The sequence below is a fragment of the Papio anubis genome, chromosome 4 (genome assembly GCF_008728515.1).
Source record: "Papio anubis isolate 15944 chromosome 4, Panubis1.0, whole genome shotgun sequence".
NCBI classification, from domain to species: Eukaryota; Metazoa; Chordata; class Mammalia; order Primates; family Cercopithecidae; genus Papio; species Papio anubis.
The window spans coordinates 1,696,616-1,714,464 of record NC_044979.1 but is presented as its reverse complement, the minus strand read 5'-3'; the positions used below and the strand labels follow the sequence as shown (position 1 = coordinate 1,714,464).

Sequence of the window (17,849 nt, the reverse complement as noted above, 5' to 3'; positions counted from 1 at the left end):
AGGCCGTCGCCATCAGAAACCAAAGCTGGTTTTCTTTTCTTTTTTATTTTTTTTTTGTTTGACACTTCAGGGAATGTTGTAAATCATAGGGAACCACATATAAACTTTACCTTTGATTGCATAGGATTACTTTTTCATTTAAAGAAATAAAAAATCAGATTAATTTAGATTAATGGACTTAACCTTAATATTGGCTTTTAACTGTAGAGTTTCCTGCTTTTTAAACTCTAAGGTTCCACGTTTTGGGTCTGAATAAAGGTAGCCCATGGCTACTCCTAGCTCGGCAGTTCACCGAAAGCTCCATCCTCCTGTAGACAGCACCGATCTCACGGCAGGTGTTGCTGGCTGCACTCAAATCATGCTATTTAAGTTTTAAATTTTAAGCTAATAATTAATTCAGCACATATTCTTGTTTTTCCATTTTGCTAGGTTCTTTAGTAGACAGATAATGAGCAGGACAGGGTCCCGACCTCTCCAGCGTGTTGCAGGTGAGAGGGGGAGACAGGACACAGCCGCCAGGATGAGAAACACGGAGAGGTGTGGGATGAGGAGCAGGAGGCACCTCCGAAGCGGGTCAGAATCCCACAGGGAAACCCACATGGGTGCCAGGCACTTCACGTCCCCTCTACCATGTCCCCTCTACCGAACACGGTGAACTGAGAACCGTGGTCACCCCAGTCGCAGATGAGGAAATGGAGACATGGCCAACAGTGTGTCCAAGCCACAGAGAGAAGGAAGCCGCAGTCATTGGAACCCTGACTACCATGGGCAGGACAGTGCTGGCCAAAGACCTGAGGAGGCTCAGGTGGCCCAGAGTCAGGTGGGCCCCGGGCCTTTCTCTCTGGCCGTAACCTGAGTGCACACCACATTCCTCACCCAGCCAATCAGGAGAGCAGGTTTAAAATTCCTAAGGTTCCTCAATTTCCTTTCCCTGTGGTTCTGCAGCTTCATAGGGTGGCAATTGAAAAGCCAGTGCGGGCTCGAGCTCCAGGATCATCCCAGCAGGGTAGTGGGTGCCTGCAAAGCACCTCCAAGTCACAGGGCCTGCTTCAGAGCCACAGGCAGCCGGAGGGAAAGGCAGGGGTGACAGGGAGGCTGGGGAGGACATGCGCTGGAACCAAATGTCATATTTGCATGAAAGGAGAACAAAGCAGGTGGCACAGAGAATCTGGCCATCAGGACAGCCCTGCAGTGGCTCCACCAGGGAGGCCCGGCACGAGATGACCACCCCACCTGCCCTGCCTGGCTGGAGGGTCTCCCCACCCTTGAACACAGAAGGTGGAGACATTGGCATCCCCCAGCAGGAACAGGGCTTGTGGTGATGGGAGCCACTGTCGGGGCTAAGCTGGCCGCCCTCCAGCTCCCATCCTCTCGCTAAAGGACCCCATTCTCCTGGGCAGGGAAGACCATGAGGGCCGCCACCTTTTAAGCCAGGCCACTGCAGGCAGGAAAGGAGCCTCTCTCTTGGGGCAGCCCCTGTGAGCTCAGCCACCAGGGAACTAGCTGGCAGTTCATGTGGGTGGAAGGTGAGGTCAGGTTCACAGGTTTCCTTAATTGCTCCTCTTTGGGTCTCCAAAGGCCTCAAAAGTCGACAAGGCCACAGTAAATACAATCTTGTTTTAAAAGAAATCCATAAATTTAAAACAGCCTGACACGAACGGGTGAGTTTGCCAAATGGTAGAGAGGAAGGGAGGAAGCTGAAGGGAGGAAGCCGAAGGACCCCTCCTGCAGCTACAACTGTGGCGGCCGAGGATGCCGCTTCCTCTCCTCCTCCTCTCACGGGCACTCCGGCAGTTGTGCTCACATAGCAGAATCATGGCAGAAACAATGCAGGGGGACTGGCCTCTCTGAGACAAGCTTGTCTTATGAAAGTCAAGTCCTGCATGGAGAGCGTGAGGTTAGTCTCAGCGCCATGGCACAAACGTTCGTGCTTCAGCCAAAAAAACTCCTCAGAAACGCCCACATCGTCTGTTGCACCGTGACTGTACCTTTGGTAGGAGCTGTGGCTTCTGCACACATTGTCCCCAGAACTTTGCTGCAGTTTAAATGTGAAAAATACCACAACCGTAGGCAGAAGGATAAATAAGCTGCAATTCACAGCATCTTTCAAGCATCTCAAGTTGGTATAAAGGCTCAAGCTAAACAGAGACCCCAGATGGGGCTTGGGGCTCACCCAAAGGAAGGCCACTGGCCAACATGCACTCCACAGACACTGTGCACCCCACAGCCAGCACACACCCCACAGCCACCACACACCCCACACACCCCACAGCCAGCACACACCTCTATTGGTGGGTAATCATGGCACCCCACAGCCAGCGTACACCTCCGCAGCACACACCTCAGCACAACCACCAAGCACACCCTACAAGCCAGCAACACACCTGAAGGCATACACTTCTAGCCAGTGACACATGCACCTGCCAGCCAGCCACACCCCACAGCCACCACACACCCCACAGGCCACCACACACCCCACAGCCACCACACACCCCACAGCCACCACACACCCCACAGCCAGCACACACCCCACAGCCAGCACACACCCCACGGGCACCGTGCACCCCACAGCCAGCACACACTCCACAGCCAGCACACACCCCACAGCCAGCACACACCCCACAGCCGGCATGCACCCCACAGCCAGCACACACCCCACAGCCAGTGCACATTCTACAGGCACTGCACCCCACACACCTCTGGCACAGGCCAGCATTACCCCAGGTACACAGCCACACACCCCCATTAGGTCACCATGCATCCCACAGCCAGCATGCATCCCACAGCCAGCATGCACCCCACAGCCAGCACGCACCCCACAGCCAGCATGCACCCCATGACCACCACACACTCCACGGCCACCACATACCCCCCAGGAACCATGCACTCTATGGCCACTGCACACCCTGTGGCTACCGATCACACACCCCACAGTCACTGCGCACCCCATGGTCACCACACACCCCAAATTCTGCTGGATTGGCTCTTTAGAAATCATCCAGAAGAAATGGCAAGACGTTTGCTGTTTAACTACCACGTGTAAAAAACAGTAACATAACTAAATAGCTTCCCGATAAAAGTAACACAGTATTTCTATGTACAAGGAAACCTGCCCTCTCATTTACAAAGGAAGTCATTCTGCAAAGCAGCTGGCCGCGTGAATCACAGCTCAGAAACTGGGAATGTATCAGCTCCATCTAACACTGGGTGTTGTAACTCCTCACACATCCCGACTGCTGACCTCAGCACGATGCTGACCTGGACTGAGTGGGGAGGGGACAGGCCGAGGTGCAGGACCAGGGAGGCTCCGTGTGCTGGGGCCTCACATCCACGTTTAGAGCACACTGTCTATCTTCCGCTGTTCGCTGCTGGGATTGGAAACCAGGTTCTAACACACAAAATGTATTATAACTAGTCTTGTGTAATTAAAAATGTAAGGTGTCTATTGGCTTTTAAGAAATTTTCCCAACACCAAAAAAGGTGAGTTAAGGCAGGAGTGCTGGGGTTGCCGACAGACGCCGAGTTGTGTCAGGTGACACAGGGAAGATCGAGCTACAGAGCTGAGGTGTGGGTTTCCGCTCTGCACCCTATGCTGGGCGTGGCGGGGAAGCTGCATGGGCCAGCCTCACCTCTGGAGGGGCTTTCCTCCCGTTTCCAGGGTCCAGTGAGGGTCCAGTGAGATGACGCATGATTACGTGTAATTTACAAAACGCATTTGATACTCAGGCGACCTCACAGATCTCGTGAGCAAACTCTTCTGGGAGAGGGTGAGATCCAATCAGTTATGTTCTCTGAAGCCTTACAGGCACGAGGACAGCAGCAGCTTCTACGGGGATCCCTCAGCTCTCTGTCTCAGGAGTCATGAACCTCAGGAGAAGCAGGTGTGGTATAAATAGTCTGATTCAAGAGACAGGGAGCTCTCAGCCTTCCCAAGATGTCACGTTCAGGGTTCATCTGGGCCACAGAGTTAAAACCTCTGTCCTTTAGTTGGCTTAGGGTACTTGCTTTTAGTCCCTGAAACTTCTTTTTTAAAACGACTTTCAACGGCAATGTCACCTGAAGGGCTGTGTGTATGATTGTGCTAGTGTGGAATCCTGGGCGACCGTCCCTCACTGGCAACTGCCCTCCTAAATTCTGGCCGGAGCCATGAAGCCGTCAGGAGCTGTAGCAGGTGCGGGTGAGGAAGGGGCTCTCCCTCCACGTGCACTGATCTCTGGAGATGGTCATCGCTGGCAGCTGCCTCCCAGAACAGCGGCGTGGTCCTCAGATAAAATGCGATGGATAAAGTCTCTCTTATTTCACGACATTGTGGCTCCCTCTCAGACTGTGGTTTGTGAGGAAAAGTGAAAAAAGGAAGGAGAAAGACGCGCCGGGTCATCCCCAGACAACATGGGGAGAACTGGGCTGAAATACAGAACGACACGGGAGCATGCCTCCAAATCACAATGAGTCCAAGACCAAAACTGAAGAGCAGAGGAAACGGAGTTAATGCTTAAAAAGTGTGTGGCACCAACATTAGGTCCGTAATGGATGTATTAGTAAAATCAGCTGTCTGCTGTGGATAGCTCCTGCTTCTTGCATGCTAGAATTAAGAACAATTCCTTACTTGAAGTGTGGCAGAGAGAGAAGCTTTCATAGAACCCATGCGTGAAATCTTTCATAAGGGACAGACTCTGGACAGCCAGGCTCAGGCCAGGCGTCGGGTCCTGCCTGCTCTCGTGCCCTCCTGAGCATGGGTGCAGCCAGGCCGGGCACCAGATCCTGCCCGCTCTCGTGCCCTCCTGAGCATGGGTGCGGCCAGGCCGGGCGCCAGATCCTGCCCACTCTCGTGCCCTCCTGAGCATGGGTGCGGCCAGGCTGGGCACCAGATCCTGCCCGCTCTCGTGCCCTCCGGAGCACAGGTGCGGCCAGGCAGGGCAGGGGCACAACGCTGGCATTGGTAAAGCACCTTCTGGGTGGGCATGTGTCCCCCTTCACTTGGCTTTTCTTGGTGTCAAAGATTCACTTAAAGGCTCCACTGCATAGAAAGCTCCCTCTAGTGCATTTAAAGTAGAATTCTCTCTTGAAAAATCCAATTTTGCTGACAAGGTGAAGGAGCAGCTAATAAAAGTGAAATTCCAGGTAAACGGAAAGGCCCAGTGGTGTGACGCTCACATTGAAAAGCCTGCAAACAGTCGAGGAGTCAGAGCACACGCAAAGAAAATCCGGATGGAAGGAAAGAAAGGAACCTTAACGATGGTTACTGGGGACAGAGGGTGGGTCCACAGAGAAGTTCCAGACGTTTTCCACCTAAGAAGCATCGTGGTGATTCAAACACCAGGAAATGAATAGACTCAGTGGAGCCTCTTTCTGCTACTTGATGAGGTTTAATTTGAGTTGTCAATGTTGGGAATATACAGGGAAGTGATGAATGGACTCAGTGGAGCCACTTTCTGCTACTTGACCAGGTTTGAGTTGTCAATGTCGGGAACGTACAGGGAAGTGACGCAGGCTGCCATCTTGGCCAGCACCTCAGTGTGGTGAGCGCTGGCTGAGTTGGTTTCTTGTTTGGATTGGGCTGCACCCTCATGCCTGGGACACCCAGGAAGACCCACCTCTCTTGCTGTTAGTGGACCGGGGAGGGAGCCACAGACACCAGGCTCTGCATGCTCCGCTGGCACCTGAATGGCCGCTGGGTACCATGCCGTGCCTAGCTCAGCAAATGTAAATCGTTCTCATCATTATTTTCTAATTCACTCAGGGCTCATTGGGTTAAAAGTTTATACATTGGTTAAATACATTTTTAAGACAACAGATGGTTTTTTTTAGCTTTAGAGAAAAAATGTTAACCATTAAACAAAAGCCATTAAAAGAATATTAGTATTAAAGTATTAAAACTATTTGTCACAATGAAAGAATCCATCTGAAGTTAAAGAAAACCAAGCAAATATGCTACTGGTGTCTCTTTACAAGGCCTGTTTGATTTCTCCTGTACTCTGGCTCTTGGCTGACCGAGCCATGTGATTCAGCTCATGGCCCTAGACCACATCCTCCCAGTAAACAGAGTGAACGCGGACGGATGGGGTGTGCTGGGAGGACCATTGTCACCGTCTCCCGACTGTCATTCTTCCGCGTGGCTTCCAGCAGCCTGTTCATGGATAATAACTGGATGAGCGCACGTAAGTTTTATTACAATTTTACTCAGAGGTTTTGCAGACGGCAGGGATGCAATGTATTCTTTTTTTCTTGAAAGTGAAAAAGACAATGTGTGCCAAGCGTTCAAGAGAGAGAGGCCTTTACTTGCAGGAGAAAATTTTCTCAACTCCACCCTCTGGAAGAACTGAAGAAAAGCTTGGTCCTAACTAAATGCATTCGAATTAAGGACACATGGTGATTATTACGAATCCAGATAAGGAACGAAGTGGAACAGTTCCTGTGCCCTGGGAGGCGCAGAGCTCCTCACTCACCCAGGCTGGGATATTTCTGCTTTGTCTGGGATATTTTCATGTGCACACGCACATGCACACACCCAAACAACACACACACCCACACTCATGTCATACATATGCACACGCACACACACACACAGGCATACACACACCACACAATACACACCTACACTCACGTCATACATACGCACATGCACACACACACACATACACACAGGCATGTGCACACCACACAACACATACCCATACTCACATCATACATATGCACACGCACACACACACAGGCATGCACACACCCAAACACATTCACACTCATGCCATACATACGCACATGCACACACATATACACACAGGCATGCACACACCACACAATATACACCTACATCCACGTCATACATATGCACATGCACACACACACATATACACACAGGCATGCACATACCACACAACACACCCACGTCATACATACGCACATGCACACACATACAGGCATGCACACACCACACAACACACGTCATATGCACATGCACACACATACAGGCATGCACACACCACACAACACACACGTCATACATATGCACATGCACACACACATATAGGCATGCACATACCACACAATACTCACAGCCACACTCATGTCATACATATATGCACACACATACACATGTAGGCACACACCCAAACACACACACCCACACTCACGTCATACATACATACACACAGGCATGCACAGACCACACAACACACCCACACTCACATACACACATGCACACACATGCATATACACACAGGCATGCACACACCACACAACACACACACCCACACTCATGTCATACATACGCACATGCACACACATATACATACAGACATGCACACACCACACAACACACCCACACTCACGTCATACATATGCACATGCACACACACACACACACGGCATGCACACACCCAAACATTCACACTGTCATACATACGCACATGCACACACGTACACATGCATACACACACCCAATCACACGTCATACATATGCACATGCACACACACAGACGCATGCACACACCAAAACACACACCCCATGTCATACATATGCACATGCAGGCACACACACATGCACACACCCAAACATGCACATCCCACACTCACATGTCGTACATACACACGTCCACACACATATACACATGTGTGCACATGCCCACACTACACTCACACCTCACACTAATGTCATACATACAAGCACACATACACATGCACATGTCCATAATATGCACACCCCACACTTCATACATATGCACACACATGCACACAGATATACACAGGCATGCACACACAACACACCCACGCTCACATGTCATACATATGCACATGCACACACATATACACACAGGAATGCACATGCCCACACAACATGCACACCCCACGCTGACGTCACACATATGCACACACATGCACGTCATACATGTGCACATGCAGGCACACACATGCACACACCCAAACATGCACATCCCACACTCACATGTCATACATACACACATGCCCACACACATATACACGTGTGCACATGCTCACACTACACCCACACCCCACACTAATGTCATACATATGCACCTACAAGCACACATACACATGCACACGCCCACAATATGCACACCCCACACTTCATACATATGCACACACATGCACACATGTATACACACAGGCATGCACACACAACACACACCCACGCTCACATGTCATACATATGCACATGCGCACACACATATACACACAGGAATGCACATGCCCACACAACACGCACACCCCACGCTGACGTCACATGCACACACATGCACAATGTCATACATATGCACATGCATGCACACACATATACATAGGCATGCACGCATCCACACAAGATGCACACAGCACACTCGTGTCATACACACACACACAGATATACACACAGGCACGCACACGCTAACATGCACGTCCACACTTATGTCATACATACATGCACGCATACATACACAGGCGTGCACACACCACACAACACACACACCCCACTTATATAGGTCATCCATATGCACACACACATACACACAGGCATGCACGCACCACAGAACACTCACATCCTACACACATGTACACACACACTGACACCCCACACTCTCACAATACACCCCACATCACACATGCACATCCATTATTCCTACATTCAGGATCACACACATCATACACACACACACACACACACACAAACACAGCTCACACTGCACATTCCACACCCCATATCACACACTCATACGCTGCACACATGCACACAGCCACGTGCATGCACACACGTACACACGGGCATGCATACGCCCACACACCCACACCCATCACACACACACATGCACACACTGTCCTGGGCCTTTGGCTGAGTTTTTACTTCACATCTTTCCTGGATGATCTTAACTATGATCTTAACTAAAGAAAATTATAAGCAGGATTTTTTTTGCTGACTTTCCAGATAAATTATATGGTCTATGTTGCGACACCTTGCTGGGATCAAAGGAGGCAAATCTGTATCTTATTCACTTGAAAATCAAGTAGATCAGAATCATAACAAACTAGCTACTTCTTATGTTTTTTTTTCCTTTGAAGAAATTCTAAATCCTTCTTTTGGAGAAACTGAGATGCCTCCAGATCCTTATAAAAAATGTAAGTTAAACAAAATGTAGAAGTGTATCAATAAGTACTGTCGCTTTAAAGTCACCATCCCCTAATACTCCAGGAGGACAGGGAATTGTGCAGAATATCCTGGTAAGTTTCTGTTGACTGCTGGACCATCCCATAATACTGTTGAGGTGTTGGCAGCATCAACGCGGAGACGCCAGACCTCCGCACCCCTGTGCAGGCCAGCACAGCTTCACAATTCAAGGGGGGATTGTTAAAAGGGAAAGACGAATATGATGGCTCCGCAATTCCGAGTCCTGTCTGTGTGTGAACACATGCACGTTGGTGCAACGCAGTGCCCACTGCAGTTTGCTGCCACCCCACCCACCTGCCCTGCACAACCAGTGCCAGGGCACCAGGGCAGGACCTAGACGCAAACGCAACGTCTGTGCTGACAGAAGAGGTTTGGGAACGGCATGAGAGCCCCAAGGCAGGGGAGTGCTGAGGTACATCCTGGAGCGTCCGTGTGATGGGGTAGGGCACGCAGCCATTCCCGGGTCGGTGCAGAGCACACACACCCACACGGGGAGCTCCAGAATGTGGCTAGGCCCTCGACACCTACGTCAGAATCAACACGCATGTGCGGTAAGTGGCATTCAGGAGGCGTCTGCAGCTGAGTAACGATCACACCAAACTGTGAATATTGAACACGTGGAAGAGAACAGGGGGCCCGCCCAAGGCAACCCTTCTCATGCTGCCTGGAACACGCACACACCACTTGCACCTTTAACTTGAAAGGTGCTCACACACTGGTCCAGCGGGGATGTGTGACGAACGCAGCCAGCTCCCCTCCCAGGCCGCACTGACCACTGGTATTGCTGCTCCTGGGGGCCCGGCCTTTATGGGGGTCTGGTGGGATCCCTCCTGCAAGGGCACAGGCCAGGCTCTCCTCCCCCTTGCTCCTGCAGGGCCAGCAGCTGCCTTGGTCCCCCTGAGTCTATTTTGGGTTCAGAAAGTGCCTGGGCTGGGGACAAGGCCAGTTACACATTGACTCAGTTCCGTGGCTTATAGTGCAAGCACGGAGACTTTGTCCCACGCCTGTGGGCTCATGGCCAAGGACACTTTGCACCATTTGACCTCAGAAACAGGAGAAACGGAAGCACAGGGGAGGCCGAGGAGGGAGCCGAGCGGCCGTGTGACACTGCACGGGATTGCTGCCCTTCCCACACGCAAGTTCTGTCTCACGTAGTTGCTGCTGTGCGTCTGGAAGAATCTTGCGTGAGGATTACTGATTCCACGGGACAGCGTGCGACCCCCTGCTGCACCCTGACTCCATCGGGGGACCCCCAGCATCCTACTCAACACCACGAGGGAGCCCCACTGCCAAACGGCCAGGCTGCATGAGCCTGGATTTCAGGCGCCAGGAAAGGACGCGCGGGACCAGCTGCCTCTGGGGACAGCCCCTCAGGGTCTGGACGGAGGATGTTGGGCCTGAGGGCTGGGCAGGGATGATGCTCTGGGAGATGCCTCCAGGACAACAGGGAGACCCCTGCAGCCCTCTGCACGGGCCCCTCGAATCCCAGGACAGGGAGTGGCAGAGCACGCTGGTGGGGGCTGGACGAGCAGAGGAACGAGGGAAGGATGGAGTGGGTAGGTGTGAGAGGAGGGGAGACGGAGTGGGGGACCACAGACTGTGTGGGGAGGGCTGCACCGCAGGAAACGGAGCAACCAGGCCGTGAGCAGGATGTGCACAGAAGAGGAAGGAGAGGATCCAGCGACTGAGACGGAGGAGTGACTGCTGGGCAGCAGGGAGCAGAATCAGGCAGGGGAGTGCGCACGCTGGGCCAGGTTGGACTGTGGAGCTGTGTCTGCAACCGGAACCTCGGAGGGCAGGACTTTGATCCCCTTCTGGATTTCCAAATAGGAGTTTGAACAGAAACACGTGGACTCAGGGACCAGTGCTTGTGGCATGCCCTGAGGGCGACACAACTGCCCCCCCAGTGCTGTGGCCCCCCAGCCCCGTCTCTCTCCTGTGTTCTCTCCCACATCCTCAGCGGCTGCCTGCTGCCAGCTCCCTCGCTGTGGCCTCGTCCAGCTCCTGCTGGTGTGGTCTGACCCCTAAATGTGTGCCAGCAAGGCCTGCGTTGGAGGGAGGGGAGGGCCTGGATGGGCCTGGATGGGCCTGGATGGGCCTGATGGGCCTGATGGGCTGGTGCCAGCACCCGGGACCAAGGAGGGAGCTTGCAGAAGGGACGGCCCTCGGCCAGGTGGGACCTGAACGACATCTTTTGGCATCCAATGGGCCCGAGGTGTCTGCGTGTCCATGAGGAGAAGCAGAGGACTGCCCAGGTGAGGACATCAGATCCTGGAGGGGGTGAGGAGCCCCTGCAGCCAGGCTGTGTGAACCCTGAGGAGCCCCTGCAGCCAGGCTGTGTGAACCCTGGCTCAGCAGGGCCGGCCTGACCCCTTGCAGGTGGGAGACCCATAAGCTGGTACTCAGTGAGGACGGCCGCATGCACAGGGACGAAGACCCCCAAGGAGACCATCGAAGGATGGTGGGCAGTGCCACCCACACGGACACCCAGAGTGGGTTTCCCAAGACCAGTGGGTCTCACACTGTCCACACGCTCCCACCTGGCGATCAACACCAGGGCCCGCCCGTGCCCCGCCGGGGTGGCGTCAGCCACACCCCTGGGTCAGCCACGCCCCTGGACCGCTGCTCCAACCAGTGTCCATTGTCTGCCCCTTACACGGGACAGGGCACTGCAGTCCGGCCCAGGAACCTGGGGACACCTCACGCCCTACATCCCGCACTGTTTCTCTTGCACCACAAAAGCTCAGGGGAATGAAAGGCACGGAAAACAAACAATGCGCAGTGGACGAGGCCCTGCTGCTGCCCGACGGAAGGCAGTTCCTCCCTGGAAGAGAAAGAGGCAGACAGGCTCCCTCTCCCCTTCCCTTCTCCCACCTCACCCAATTCTGGGCACTGTCTCAGCCTGAAACTTGCCTGAGCGAGACAAGAGACACCGCGGGCTGAACGTGCCTGTGAGGTCCCTTTCCCGCTGACACTTCGTGTTTTCACGTTTCAGCCAAACATAAAAGCGAGACGTCTCCCGCCCAGCTTTCCCGTTTCTGCCCAACCCTCGCGTCCCTCTAAGTCTCGTCTGCAGAAGGCCGAACCCCATGTACCTGCACATCCTTCCCTTGGTGCCCAAATGTGCGGCTCTGTCCAGCTCAACCCTCTGCTGGGCCCCGCGGCTGAGCCGGCCTGTTCTTCAGTTCCAGCTCCATCCCCCAGCCCTCTCGGTCCTGCACTGCCCAGATGGTCCCCCGGCTGTCTGGTTCTGCACTGCCTGGCCATGCCATCCCCTCAGCCCTCTGGTCCTGCACTGCCTGGCCGGTCCCCCAGCACCTGCCTGGGTTCTCCCACTTCCCTGTAGACTCCAGGCTGTGCCCAGAGAGAGCTGAGCTCAGTGGCCCAGGCCCTTCACCATTGGCCCTCAGTTTCCTCTTCCTCCAGTAGTTTCCATGACAGCCCCAAACGAACTCCCCAGCTAAGCTGCCCCTCTGTCCCTGGAGCCCTGGAACACACCACGCTGTGCCTCTGAGCACCATCCCTGGGGTCGTGTGCCTTCCACCATCCTCCCTCTGGGGCCTTGAGCCTTTGCAGACTGAGCAGGGTTCTGCATCTGACCCTGGCTGGCCGGAGGCCTTGAGGTAAGTCACCCAACCTCCCAGAACTGCTTCCTCAGCTCGCAACAAAGTGGTCAGAACGGACGGCCCCTAGGGCCCCTCCATTTGGTGAAACGCGTTCTGCGGGTCTGTTCTGCGGGTCTCCTGAGCCCCGGCCCGTGAGTGAAGCTGCCGTCTCTACATCTGGGAGTGTCCTTGTCTGCTCCCCAACACCCTGCAGCCACAGACCCCTTACCTGTCTCTCGGCAGAGCAGGAAGATGCGGCGGGAGGATGGGGCTTCCCTGTTTTACTCTCGGAACCCGTGCCGGGCAGGCAGCAGGTGCCAAACCAGCGTCAGCATGGACCCAGCATGCAGTGGACGCTGCCCTGCCACCAGCTGGAGCCACACTTTCACGGTTTACCCTGGCATCTGCCAGAGAAGGAATGGACCAGTGGGACTCCAGAGAGGACAGACAGTGGGGGATGTGCCCTGGGGAGGGGAAGGCTGCGCCCCCCACGCCACAGAAAGGAACCTGCAAAGCCCGGAGTCCTGGGGCCGAAGGATCTGGCGTGACCCACCAAGGGGGACTGGCAGTGGCCAGCCCTGGGACAGCTCTGGGCTGAGGCAGCCACCCAAGGTCTTTCTGTCTAAAGCATCTTACTGACGGCTGTGTGAGACCCGATCAGGAGGGGAAAATGGAGCGAGGAGACCAGCACAGGAGGGGTGACAGGGCTGGGCCCGGGGAGATGAGAAGAGGGTGAGGGTGCAGTCAGGAGCCACCGTAGTGCCACCTTGGAGCCGTGTGGCCCACCAGGACCCGCTGTGGCGGCGGGAGTGGCTTCCAGCTTCACCGCCTGGCGTAGCCATGGTGGCTATGTCACGCAGCTGGTACAACTGAAGAGCTGACTTGTAAACTTTATCCAATTTTAGCGACTCTAAGGAACCACATGTGGCTACTGTACAAAACAAGGCGGCTCTGGAGGGCGGCTGGCCTTCAAAGTCCGGGGAGCCATAAAACATGATTCCGCAAAGACGTTCTGCTGTCACCACACACAGCAGATCAGGACCCAGGTGCTCCCACGTCACCATACACAGCAGATCAGGACCCAGGTGCTCCCACGTCACCACACACAGATCAGGACCCAGGTGCTCCCACGTCACCACGCACAGCAGATCAGGACCCAGGTGCTCCCGCATCACCACGCACAACAGATCAGGACGGAATTGCTCCCTTCCACCCACACACCTTGGATGGACCCAGGTGCTCGCTTCACTACACACAGATCAGGATTGGTGCTCCCGTCTCACCACCACACAGATCAGGACCCAGGTGCTCCCGTCACCACGCACAGCAGATCAGGACCCAGGTGCTCCCGCTTCACCACACACAGCAGATCAGGACCCAGGTGCTCCCGCTTCACCACACACAGCAGATCAGGACCCAGGTGCTCCCACGTCACCACACATAGCAGATCAGGACCCAGGTGCTCTTGCACACGCTTGAGGCGATGGGCTCTCTGCTCCATAGCCCCTCTCACTTCCCACAGGCAGTCTTCCATCTACTACTGGAACCTGCCCTTAAAAGTTAAGAAAATATAGGAGGAGATCTACGAAAAGATAGGAGAAGATATTTGTGACGCTGGATTTGGCCAAAATATCTTGGGTATGATACTAAAAGCACAGGAAAAAAAAAAGAGAAAAAAAAATATTTTTTGAGGTATGTTTCTCTCTTGTTTCCCAGGCTGGAGTGCAATGGCACGATCTCAGCTCATTGCAACCTTCACCTGCCGGGTTCAAGTGATTCTCCTGCCTCAGCCTCCCTAGTAGCTGGGATTACAGGCACCCACCACCACACCTGGCTAATTTTTGTATTTTTAGTAGAGACTGGGTTTTGCCATGTTGGCCAGGCTGGTCTCGAACTCCTGACCTCAGGTGATCCACCTGCCTTGGCCTCCCAAAGTGCTGGGATTACAGGTGTGAGCCACAAGAAAAAGCTTTTTAAAAAGATAAACTGGACTTCATCAAAATTGAACACTTGTGTAACAAAGACACTATCAAAAGAGTAAAAAACCCTGACGTAATGGGAGAAAATGCTTGCACATTACGTATATGATAAGGGAGTAGTATTCAGAATATATAAAGAACTCTTAGAATTCAACAAGAAAAAAACTGAACAGCCCACTTCAGAAATGGGCAAGGGACTTGAAATGTCTGTTTTGCTCAAGTTGATACACGAATGGCCAATAAGCCATTAAAGGATGTTCAGCGTCACTAGTTGTTAGGGAAATGCACATTAAAACCACAGTGAGATCCACTCACATCCACTGGGATGGCTGTAATCAAACAGCCAAGAGGTAAAGAGAATTACGGTCGATGCGGCCGTTCCGCCCCAGGGACAGCTCCAGGGATGCGAGTGGACATCTGCAGATCCACATTCACAGCAGGAATTCTCACAACAGCCCAAAGCTGGAAACAATGGCAATGTCCATTAATACCCAAATGAATCCTCAAAGTGTGGTCCATCTGTACCATGGAATATTAGTCAGTCATAAAAAGGAAGTTAGTGCTGACACACACCACAACACAGGCCAACCTTGAAGGCATTATGCAAAGTGACATACACCAGTCACAGAAGCACAGACGTCGCATCACTCCACTTAGATGAGGTACGCAGTACAGTCAGATTCATGGAAACAAAGAACGGAAATGATCCCTCCCCACAGGCGAGGAGATGTGTATCCACACACACAACAGTACCCAGGTCCAGTCGCTGAGTCTGAGAGCTGGGGCTGGATCTACACCTGTGTGGACACCCCACCATCCACTCACATTCATGCCGTGAGGTTACTTAGGAACGTATTCCTAACTAGCTGAAGTTTAAAGCTCACTCCAGCACAGGCTCGCAAGCCGTGGGGATTCATGCTGGAACACAAAATTCCCAGTCTGCGGCTCCTGCCAGACAAAAGAAATGAGTCCCCCCAGACACACTCTAAATCTTGTCAACAATCACAGCCGCGGGGGGGCCATATAGCATCTGCTTGGCACAGCCTCCATGGCACCTGGGGCCCCACAGGCACCCCCTTCCGGCCCAGGCGCAGACCCTGGTGGGAATGCTGTGGCAGCTCGGCCACACTTCTCGGCCACTGCATTTCTGTGCTGGCCCCTGGGGAGTGAAGCCTGACTCCACCTGGCATAGGCTCAGCCGACCTGATCTCTGGGGAGCCCCCCCCAGTGCTGGTTGCTCCTTGTCCCTTTAAAAAATTTTGGGGGATGTAATCCCAGCACTTTGGGAGGCCGAGACGCGCGGATCACAAGGTCAGGAGATCGACACCATCCTGGCTAACACGGTGAAACCCCGTCTCTACTAAAAAATACAAAAAAACTAGCCGGGCGAGGTAGCGGGCGCCTGCAGTCTCAGCTACTCGGGAGGCTGAGGCAGGAGAATGGCGTAAACCCGGGAGGCGGAGCTTGCAGTGAGCCATGATCCGACCACTGCACTCCAGCCTGGGTGACAGAGTGAGACTCCGTCTCAAAAAAAAAAAAATTGTGGGGGAGTAGAAAAATACCCTCAGTAAGTGAGGTCACTGACAAAAATGTAAATGTAAAAAGCACAACCTTGGACAATATCTTGCTTGAAAAATACATTTTTTGCTACATGTGAGCAAAGCCCTTCAATGAGAGAGGAATAGGCTACCTAAAAACAGATTCCGGTGCACTTATCTAGTATCGATGAGTTAGAAACGTATCTGCTGCAACAGAAATGCCATGTGCAAGCGCTTCACAGATTGGTGCCTACTTTCCCTCCACACAACCCTTTGCAGAACATGAGCCTGTTGACTTTCATTCCAAACTGCATCATTGTCTACTTGCTAAATAGACAGTGGAGAAAGAACTTCAACTATTCCAAGTTGGCTTTTAAAGGCCCTTAAACTAGGCCCAAAGGCCTTAATCCCTGACAGGCTGTGTGGACAAGTGCCACTCTGCTGTCTGCGGCCACAGCTGGTGGAGCTGAAAGCATGCAGAGGCCCTGCACGCAGGACTGGAGGACCCTAACGTCAGCGCTGGCACTGCCCAGGAAGCTTGGGAAGGGCGTTCTCCGGTCTTCTGCAACACATTCCTTTACAGAAAGGAAAATGGGAAGAAAGGTTTCACGTCCAGGGCTCTGGGCCTTTGATCATTTGAGAAACGCTGGGTCTGCAACAGGGGCCTCCGGCTTCTCAGGCCAGACAAAGACGCCCGGCCACACGGGCAGGGCCTAGCCTGCACCAGAACAAAACCCCGGCGCCTCTCAGTGTGGAGGCCTGGGAAAGGCCCACCTCAGCCGGCAGAGGGGCCGCCTGCCCTTTGATCTCTCCTGAGACCATGGCCTGGGCCCCGGGTCAGGGAATTTCACACCGCACACACCCCAGGGAAAGAGGAGCAGGTCAAGAACAGGAGGGGGGTCACCAATCTCAGCAAAGGCCCCAAGCCAGCCCTCTCTGGCCAGTTCCACATGGCTGCATGTGTATTGTCCAAAGCTGAGCCCATCTCAAAGTGGAACTGACATTACATGCCACAATGGAACCAGTGAACAGTGGCTCAGGTGCCTGGACAATATGCCAGCTCTGCCCCCCGCATCGGGGTCTCGAGGCCGGGACACACTTCTCCATGTTTCCTTCTCTGTGGAGTGAACCTGAGCCACTCAGAACCCAGGCTCCATCCCATCCTTGTGGAGATGCGCACTGGGGCCACCTGCATCCAGCCGCCTGCCCGTGCTTCTGGTACCTGGATGGGCAGGTTCCATTGGAAACACAGGTGCCCCCAGCAGCTCATCACGTCACATGTTCACAAACACAGGCTTGGTCAGAAACACATCAAATGATCTGTAATGTTCTGAAGATATTTTGGTTTAAGAGAAGGAAAATCTTTATGTGTGAGAGAAAGAAGGGAGGGCCCGTGATAAGGGGAGAAATACAAATTCCACGGATAGCTCTGAACTCCAATAGCTGTAAATTTGGAAAGAAAAAGAAATATTTGATAAGATACAGCAGCATTAATGGACAAGGAAAAATGGACTTTTAAATGACAAAAAGGATTGTGTCATGTCCAAAACAAACAAACAAAAAAGGATTA

The 17,849-nt window shown here is 53.2% G+C and overlaps 1 protein-coding gene across 3 annotated transcripts in view; it reads right to left on the bottom strand.

The window, feature by feature from the left end:
• The window catches only part of LOC101026166 (protein tyrosine phosphatase receptor type N2), a 973,501-nt gene that overhangs the window by 9,501 nt on the left and 946,151 nt on the right, over positions 1–17,849 (bottom strand). The gene's annotated exons all lie outside the window — the stretch shown is intronic.